This window comes from Salvelinus sp. IW2-2015, linkage group LG32, assembly GCF_002910315.2.
Source record: "Salvelinus sp. IW2-2015 linkage group LG32, ASM291031v2, whole genome shotgun sequence".
Taxonomy (NCBI): Eukaryota; Metazoa; Chordata; class Actinopteri; order Salmoniformes; family Salmonidae; genus Salvelinus; species Salvelinus sp. IW2-2015.
Genome location: NC_036871.1, coordinates 2207252 through 2217877, shown reverse-complemented (window position 1 = coordinate 2217877; position 10626 = coordinate 2207252).

The window sequence follows — 10626 nt, the reverse complement described above, 5'->3', positions numbered from 1 at the left end:
RCTTGATGCGCTGCAAGTCCCGCCTTTCCCATCTCCTCATTGGTTTTTAGGAGAATATACCCACGTGGGGGATTGAAAAATGAACTGAGGTCCGTACTCCAGTCCAGTTGGTGGTAATAATGCACCTTAAAGTTGGTTGCCAACCGYCATATAAAGTCCAAAGAAGAAGCCTGAAGGAGGAGAGATTACTAAAAATTAACTCAATTTACCTTTTTTATCTCTGGATTAGTAGAGGACCTTTTGCATTTCAGGTAAAATAACAACACAATGTTTATATCCCAGGACAAATTAGCTAGCAACAGCAAGCTAGCTAGCTAAATTTCCATAAATGTTTTACTTTTTGACCTGTCCCCAAATTAATATAGTTGGTTYAGAGTTTGTTTTGATATTTCAAACTGCGTGTCCTGATCACGTYTGGTGTGGGTGGACAAAATCAACATGCGCRTGAGGGCGCACGCGGACGCATGCTCGCGAGCGGTCTGGTCAGCAAGATGAAACATAATTGAGCAAGCAAACACTGAGTTGAGAGCACAGAGGATGTGTCCCGCGAGCAGAGGATGAGTGCCGCGAGTGCACAGGTCAGTCGAGAGAGCTGAAATTTGGTCAAGAGAGCGGAGGATGTGTCCCGCGAGCACAGGCCAMACTTGAGAGCTTGCAAGTGTGACGYTGGGCGAGCAGAACATCATCGCTGCAGAGGCAGATGCGTGTCTAGAAACCTTAGATTRGTCACAYTCACTGGAGTGATGGACGAATTAACAAATGCTAGTCGACACCATCATCCCAGGAACCCTAGACCCACTCCAATTTCCAACTTAAAATCCTTRTAGCTCAAATTTTTATGCAAGTGACCAATGCATGATTTACGCAAAAGTCCCAGTTGTGTCTAGGTGTTTAACAGTGTGTGCGRGAACTAACCGAGTTGATGAGTGTGTATGGGGACTGGACATGACAGAGTAGAGGGACAAGCTCAGACCAACAGTGTAGTCCATCCCTGCCTCAAAACACTGTTCTGGGGGGATGGAGGTAGGGAGGGAGGGAGAGAGATCACAAAACAAAACACTGCAATAAATAAGACACAAGAAAAGTGTGTGCAAACAAAGCACAGGCATGTAATACAGGGTGTATACCAGTGGCGGTCAGTGATGTTTAWGATGAGGGAGGATTWWTTWTWTTTTATTATAAGCATGGCCTTATTTCTATCACAGCATATTGGATGACTGTCATTCATATTCCATTCACCCAGCTCAATGTAACATCGATAGGTTAATTAAGGCTACTACATGATACAAACATTTTCCCTCTAACCAACATGAGGTTGCTACAACCTGACCTATGAATGAAAGTTTACAAAGTAGGTGCACAGGTCGAGAGACCATTTTTTATATTCAAGGTGACAGACAGTGACACATCCAATATTGCTTTGCACACTCTTGCCTGCATCTAGCTGATCTAGGGTGTGATCATTAGTCCAACAGTTGCAAACGAGAGTTTYTATTGTAAAAATTCAGGTATGTTTATCCTCGTTTCATTCCATTTGCTTATGTTTTAGAAACATTTTTTCAACAGAATCGCCGGAATGAATACATCACACGTAAACACAGTTCACTTTCATAGCAACCACATACAAACAGCATGAAYGTTTTGCTTGTTGTATAATGCCTTCTCACATCTACCTTTAGCTCCCTGCTCTCCTCCTCTCACCTTTTCCCTTCACTTGTGGACTTCAGCACAATACATCAGCTGTCTGTGACCAGGCGAAAAAACCTTTCCAAGTCAAACCTTCATATCATAACTGCTAACCGCTACACACAGCCTACATTGTTGTCACCATATTAGCTTAAGACGTTAGTAACTTCATAGTCAACATAGCTAATAGAACTAACACATAAGTAAACCAGCTGCAATCATGCAGTGTAGTGTGCAGTCACAAGCAGTTTAGCAGTTACACCGGCAGGCCCTGATGGCAATAAATTAATCAAACCAAAAGCATACCTTGACTTGGAAGAGTTCCAGTTTTGGATAGCCATAGCCAGCTAGCTAACATAGCATCGCTCTCTGTTCGAGCCAGGTGTTTGAGTAGGCTAAACTAGCATGCTGCATTCACTAGCTAAGTGAAAGTAAAGGAAATACAACTATCTCTCTATCTCTTGCTTCTCCTTAATTTTTTTAGAAATACATTTGTTAAAAACTTTTCAATTGTTGAAAAGTTGTCTTTCTCTCTCTTTGAGTCAACTACTCACCACATTTGATGCACTGCAGTGCTAGCTAGCTGTAGCTTATGCTTCCAGTACTAGATTCATTCTCTGATTCTTTGATTGGGTGGACAAAATGTCAGTTCATGCTGCAAGAGTTCTGATAGGTTGGAGGACATTGAGTTTTCATAATGACCGTGTGAGTCAATGAAAAGGGGTGAGAACCATAAGAATCCTAGGTTTTGAATTGAAGTCAATGCACCCAGAGGAGGATGGAAACTATCTGTGCCCCGGATACACCACGGYGCTACACTACAGAATGCTGTTGAGGCTACTGTAGACTTTCATTGCAAAACAGTGTGTTTTAATCAATTATAATGTGACGTGAATATATTTAGTATAGTTTTAKYWTWGAAGGATAACTTTTTAAATGTTTCACTATTTACATTTTTATGAAATTCATGGTCCTCCCCTTCCTCCTCTGAGGAGCMTCTACTTGTGTATACAAACTGAAAGTAGACTCATATGTGACTCGTTTCAGGAAAGTTGGTTTTATGAACCAATCTTTGGTTGTACACTACCATACTCACTGCTTAGCACATGGCCTCACATCTGAATCCTTAAAGAGATGGGTGGGGCTAAGGCTTAAGAGAGTGTGAACGATGCTGAATGGGTGTAGACAAAGAAGAGCTCTCCAGTAAGTGTCCCAAAACATTCAAGGCCCATTTCCTCAAAAGTTTATCAACTTTCAAAGCAGAATTACTTTCCCATGTGTATMTTAACTGCAGTGTATGATATACCATTTTYTAGCTCTGAGTCTCTWCTTTAAACCAATGTAAAAAACACATTTACAAATTTTGCTACATRAAACCGAATCAAGGTGGTCGATCACATATACACAAAACGTATATCCTACACAACACACACGCTTGCATATATAGACTCATTACTCACCCTCTCACGCAGAACAAACATACACCARGAGAGAGACTAAGTGTGTGTTTACCGGGGTGGAAGAATATCATCTGGTTGTCGTCATCAGGAATAGTGTTGACACAACAGGTGTTTGTTAAGATCACACTGGGATGCATCACTGTCATCAACACCTCCCCCCACTGGTCCAGTAACTTTACCAACACAACAGGTACATATACATTGGAGTTTGATRACCTAGCCAGAACTCCACTGAGGAAAGTGGAGGGATACGTACACTGTATCCTTCCACTGTATGCCTCTAAATGTACAAAACAAGAACACCTTCTCTTTCCATGACATAGACTGACCAGGGGAATCCAGGTGAAAGCTATGATCCCTTATTGTTGTCACTTGTTAAATCCACTCCAATCAGTGTGGATGAATGGGATGAAACAGGTTAAAGAAGAGTTTTTAAAGCCTTGAGACATGGATTGTGTATTGTGCCATTCAGAGGGTGAATGGGCAGACAAAAGATTTAAGTACCTTTGAACAGGGTCTGTAGTAGGTGCCAGGCGCACTGGTTTGTGTCAAGAACTGCGATCGTGTATCAAGAATGATCCACCATGCAATGGACACCAGCCAACTTGACACAACTATGGGAAGCATTGGAGTCAACATGGGCTAGCATCCCTGTGGAACGTTTTCGACACCTTGTAGAGGTGGCTTTTGAGGCTGTTCTGAGGGAAAAAGGGGGTCCAACTCAATATTAGTATTAGTGTCAGTGTTCTTAACGTTTTGTACACTCAGTGAATGTGCTGAGTTGTGTAAGGCACAAGATAAGTTAGGGAACACCCATGACTCCAAAAGGCTGAGAAGAAAGTTATGTCAAGGTCAAAGGTGACTCACAGGTCCAAACTCGGTGTCCTCAGCCTCGTAGGTGTAGTGGTCCGGGACGATGAAGTCGAAGCCTGACTCCACTTTGTCAGGCATATGTTCTCTTCACACACTACCGTCTCCTGAGAACAACTGCAGTGTGAGAGAGTAAAAATAGGATGTCAGGAAATTGGTTTTAACTTTAGAAAAAGTTTTAACATCTTAGTGTATACAGAAATGCATTGAACTATGGATAATCATTTAGCCAAATAAGTGATAACATACCATGTGGAGCTGAGCTGTACCAATCCACGCCACTCGTCAGTCATTATGCTCACTATTGAACAGCCTGCTGTCATTTCATGTCCAATTCTCATCATGGAGAGCTATCCTCCTATAGGTTTTCACTTCATCCCTTACCTAACCTACTTGTACACCTTCTGTATAGAACCATCCTCTACATAGAAGCACCTTTCTAACCAAATAAATAGCAGTTAGTCACCGTCAATAACAAGTCATCCTCTCTACGTGACAAATGTCAATAACAACGCTTCGATACAGTGTCAAAGCAATTAGAGGAGCTCTCAGTACCACTAATGATTAAGTTACGGGGTTGTTTGACAAAAGTCATGGTTACCTGCAGGAAGTTCCCAGAGTGCTTTGAATAGAGGAGGACCAAGGTACTTGGAACAGAGGGGACTCCTGTATCTCCTATCTCTGTCAGCTAAGCAGAGAGCAACTTCCCTACCACATAGTGAAAGTYGGCCTGCATGAAGAGAGGGACGGAGAGAGATAAACGGTTAGAGGTCATTCTTTTTTTTGTAACTGCACAAAAACTGCCAGAGTAAAAGTAATCATACATGTATTTCAAATAGACTGTATCTAAAGGTATGCAGTTAGAGGTTTACAATATTGGCTATTTAGTTCTGAGTTTAATCTCTCTTGGCCCCCCCTCATCTAATCTCAATCAAGGGCCTCTTCCCCAGTGAGGGCCTTCCCTGTCTGTTCTCACTCTGCCTCTCCCTCCTCCTTCATTCCCTCCCAGTCATRCTGGTCTTCCAACTCCTCCTTCTCTACTAACCCTTCCCCACTGGGCACAGACATCAATTCAACGTCTATTCCACGTTGGTTTGATTTGGAAACATTATTGATTCAACCAGTGTGCCCCGTAGGTCGTTAACTTAGCTAGCTAGCTACAATGCTCTTGGTTAAACCAAAGATACTGGTAACTTTTATATGTGGTTAAATGTAGTTAGCTTCCTAGCTAGCTACCAGCTGACACACCTAGCTTGCATAATCAATAGCCAGCTCTAATAACAGAATACCAAATAACTACCTAGGTTCTTACTGAAAAACTATAGAGCTTACCTTTTCATCCTTGGCCATCGCCTACTTCACTACCACCGTTAAAAATCTGCTTTCCACTAGATAACGCCTCCACATCCAGTCAAAATTGGTTGTAATCATAAAAATAGGAAAAACATGATTTAAGGTTAGGGTTTAGGCATAAGGTCAGCAGTGTGGTTAAGGTGAGGTTTAAAATCAGATTTTAAGAAGATAAATTGTAGAAATAGACAGGGTTTAGACATAATATTATGACTTTGTGACTGTGTTAACTAGTGACGACCATATTCATTGACTCGAATTTTACCTGTAATAAAATGATGGCTTGTGAGAGTAAGATTTTTTTGTGTGTGAGGAGAAATCTATGTGGATGTGGTGTATTTGTGAGACGCAGTAACTTCTGAGTCTTGACATGTAATATCTATAGCTAACTAGAGCATATTGGACTGTTAGCTGATCCATCGGCCAGTTTCTTGGACCACTATACCCATTTTGCCAATTGGACTTGGACCCCTCTGCTACTTTGAACCCTACTAATTCCACGATGGTCTATCGACGTCACAGCACGAGGAAGCAAAAACAGACTTTCCCCATCGCGACGTCCCTCTAAGGCCCTTATGCTAGCTTGCTAGCCCCGGCCTGCTAACTGCTAGCTTTATCCCCGGCCTGCTAACTTCTGAATCGCCGTGTCCCTAGCCAGCCCAACCACTCACTGGACCCATACGATCACTTGGCTACGCATGCCTCTCCCTAATATCAATATGCCTTGTCATTACTGTCCTGGTTAGTGATTACTGTCTTATTTCACTGTAGAGCCTCTAGCCCTGCTCAATATGCCTTAACCACATGTTGTTCCACCTCCCACATATGCGATGACATCACCTGGTTTAAACGTCTCTAGAGACTATATCTCTCTCATCATTACTCAATGCCTAGGTTACCTCACAATGTACTCTCTTCCTACCATACCTTTGTGGTACATTATGCCTTGAATCTATGCTATCGTGCCCAGAAACCTGCTCCTTTAACTCTCTGTTCCGAACGTGCTAGACGGCCAGTTCGAATAACCTTTAGCCGTACCTTATCCTACTTCTCCTCTGTTGACCTCTGGTGATGTAGAGGTTAATCCGGGACCTGCAGTGCCTAGCTCCACTCCTACTCCTCAGGTGCTCTCATTTGTTGACTTCTGTAACGTAAAAGCCTTGGTTTCATGCATGTTAACATTATGGTGGTGAGGAAGGCACTTTTAAAGAATAACCAGGCATCTTCTACTGACGGGATGAGGTCAGTGTCATTCCAGGATACCCGGCCAGGTCGATTAGAAAGGCTTGTTGCTGAAGTGTTTTAGGGAGCGTTTGACAGTGAGGAGGGTGTCACGCCTTGACCTTAGACAGAGCGTTTTATTTCTTTATTTGGTTAGGTCAGGGTGTGATGTGGGTGGGCATTCTAGTTTGTTTTCTAGGTTTCTGTATTTCTATGTTTTGGCCTGGTGTGGTTCTCAATCAGGGACAGCTGTCTATCGTTGTCTCTGATTGAGAATCATACTTAGGCAGCCTTTTCCCCATCTAATGTGTGGGTAATTATTATTTTCCGTGTGTGTTTGTGGCACCTCGGTTGCGTCACGTTCATTGCTGTTTACCTGTTTGTTTTTGTTTGTTAAGGTTTCACTCCTATTAAAAGTTGTGGAACGACATGCACGCTGCGCCTTGGTTGATTTATGACAGGAGTTTGAGGATAGCGAGCGTGACAGAGGGTGGTCGTTTGACCGCAGACCCATTACAGATCAGGCAATGAGGCAGTGATCGCTGAATCTTGGTTGAAAACAGCAGAGGTGTATTTGGAGGGCGAGTTAGTTAGGATGATATCTATGAGGGTGCCCTTTGAAGAGGGGATGACCGCGGCAGCTTTCCAATCTATGGAATCTCAGACGATACGAAAGAGAGGTTGAACAGGCTAGTAATAGGGGTTGCAATAATTTCAGCAGATCATTTTAGAAAGACAGGGTCCAGATTGTCTAGCCCGGCTGATTTTAGGGTCCAGATTTTGCAGCTCTTCAGAACATCAGCTATCTGGATTTGGGTGAAGGAGAAGTGGGTAGGTTGAGCGAGTTGATGTGGGGGCGCAGGGCTGTTGACGGGGTAGGGTAGCCAGGTGGAAAGCATGGCCAGCCGTAGAAAAATGCTTTTGAAATTCTCCATTATTGGTATTTATCGGTAGTGGCAGTGTTCCCTAGCCTCATTGCAGTGGGCAGCTGGGAGGAGGCGCTCTTATTCTCCATGGACTTTACAGTGTCCCAGAACTTTTTTGAGTTTGCACTACAGGATGCAATTTTTTTGAAAAAGCTAGCCTAAGCTTTCCTAACTGCCTGTGTATATTGGTTCCTAACTTTCCTGAAAAGTTGCATATCACGGGGCTATTCGATGCTAATGCAGAACGCCATAGGATGTTTTTGTGTTGGTCAAGGGCAGACAGGTTTTTTTTTAATGGAGCATGCTCTTCAACCGATCGCTGCCTGCACCTGCCCGCCCGTCCAGCATCACTACTCTGGACGGTTCTGACTTAGAATATGTGGACAACTACAAATACCTAGGTGTCTGGTTAGACTGTAAACTCTCCTTCCAAACTCACATTAAACATCTCCAATCCAAAATGAATCTAGAATCGGCTTCCTATTTCGCAACAAAGCATACTTCACTCATGCTGCCAAACATACCCTCGTAAAACTGACCATCCTACCGATCCTCGACTTCGGCAATGTCATTTACAAAATAGCCTCCAACACTCTACTCAACAAATTGGATGCAGTCTATCACAGTGCCATCCGTTTTGTCACCAATGCCCATATACTACCCACCACTGCGACCTGTATGCCTCTCGTTGCTGGACCTCACTTCATACTCGTCGCCAAACCCACTGGCTCCAGGTCATCTACAAGTCTCTGCTAGGTAAAGCCCCRCCTTATCTCAGCTCACTGGTCACCATAGCAGCACCCACCCGTAGCACGTGCTCTTCCTTTGGCTGCCTCTTCTTCCAGTTCTCTGCTGCCAATGACTGGAACGAACTGCAAAAATCTCTGAAGCTGGAGACTCTTACCTCCCTCACTAGCTTTAAGCACCAGCTGTCAGAGCAGCTCAGAGATCACTGCACCTGTACATAGCTCATCTGTAAATAGCGAATCCAATCTACCTCATCCCCATACTGTATTTATTTATTTATCTTGCTCCTTTGCACCCCAGTATCTCAACTTGCTCATTCATCTTCTGCACATCCTACCATTCCAGTGTTTAATTGCTATATTGTAATTAATTTGCCACCATAGCCTATTTATTGCCTTAMCTCTCTTATCCTACCTCATTTGCACATGCTGTATATATATTTTTCTACTGTATTATTGATTGTATKTKTKTWTWYYMYRTGTRWMWCTSTGTKKTKKTRTRTGTSTMRMWSYKYTKYKYTWTMTYKKSSMSRKSKCRSWKKYRMAWRWGARMWYKTKYTCWMMWMKMSYMYMYSKKKWWAWAWARRKGWRAWAWAAWAWWWWWAAAATAAGTATCTCTGCAAAACAAAACAAAATTCTCYGCTCTCAAATTAATATTTTGCATGCGACAATGATGTTCTGTTTTCTCAAAGTCACACTTGCAAYTCAGTTTTAATTTGCACCCCTACCTCCCACGCTGCCTGGGCACTCGTGAGACCCATCCTATGTGCTGTCGTCTCAGTGCTTGCTTTCTCAAGGATCTTGCTCGACAGCGCCATCTTCGGGCGCAGTGGACTTTAGAGGCTGATTTGATGCCATATAAAAGGGGCCATGATGCATTTAGGTTTTTTACTATGTCACTGGGGTTAATGAGTATCTGTGTATGCAAGTGAGCATATGAGTGAGACTGAGAGCAAATGTGTTTAATGTGTTAAGCAAATGTGCTGTGCAATTGGTGTGAATGCATGCATTTGGAGTTGGTGCATGGGTTTGTTTGTGTATGCGTGTTTGTTTGYGTGTGTTTGTGCATGTGTATGGTAGAATGGTAGCAGTGACAGAGATGAATGAGATGACCTTCTCTCTGCCCATGTGACTGCTCACCAGAGACTCTTCTTCCTTCCCTGTTTGCACACACACACACACAATAGACTAAGGTTGATCTCCTGTTGTTCTGGTCAATACAGATACAGGCTACAAATCAGTGTGCCACCCCCAGAGAGACACAAAAGAACTCTGTGTGTCATCTTTTAGTTTTGCAAAGGAAAATAAAAGTTCAGATAGAAACATCCCAGTTTCTCTCCGTTTGGGACAGTTTTCTTCCGTTTCGTGCATATTTGAACATGACCCGGGTGCTGAACACAACCCGGAGGTGATGTTTTGTGTACAAGGATGAACATGGCCTCCAGCGATGTCATCAGAAACCCCCTCGCCATTCATTTGTAGTTCCGACCACAGTGGGAGGGGGATTGGATTATTAATTGGCACTCGAATCTAATTAAAAACTGCTCGTCTGCAGAAGCCCAGAATGGGAGCAGAGGTCAGAGCCTCTCCTCGTGAAAATAAACCAATGCGTGGGCATACATTTCGGAAGGGTGGTGGTGGAGGGGTACTCTAATATGGAAGGGGAGATTGAGGGGGTGGTAGGCTCACTGGCTCAGCCACTATGCTGCTGTGTAATTATAGACAGTGGAGAAGCTGTGGTGGGGGTGGGGKTTTTCGAGAGCAGAAGCAGCTGCTGGCATCAGTTGAGGCGATTCAGCAGCGCCCCCGGCACACTCCCCAAGGGATGAGAGTAAATGGGACCAGACCCTGATTGGGAAAGGGAGGTTGGTCCTCAAGGCAGTCTCAGCCCACTGGTTTTCGGGAGGCAGCAAGRTCGTGACTATCGGACCTCTTACTATTCTGAGAAGAAATCAATGGAAGCTGGACCTCCATGGAAATGGGGACTACATATAATGAAGCGTAGGACGAGTTGGGATAGTAAGGAGATCAGGTGGTGCAGAGGCAGGMCAAAAGTGCTACTGTTAATTATTGTCAGGGCTTTGCTGCCACAGGAATTTAGATGAAATGATAGAACAATGCACCAGAGAGTAGAGGAAACGTTGTCATATACAGAAACTCTCGTTTGGTGGTATTGTATGCTTAAAAGATTCCCCATTCACCAAGTTTTCCCATTTGCCAAGTATGGGATAAGGTTGTTCATTGTGATTTGTGTTCATTGTTATATTGAAAACAAATAATATAGAATAAATAAGTGATTTRCAGCAACACACAATATGGATTTCAGCACATTAACAAATCAATAGGGGAACAGTAAGTAACACACAA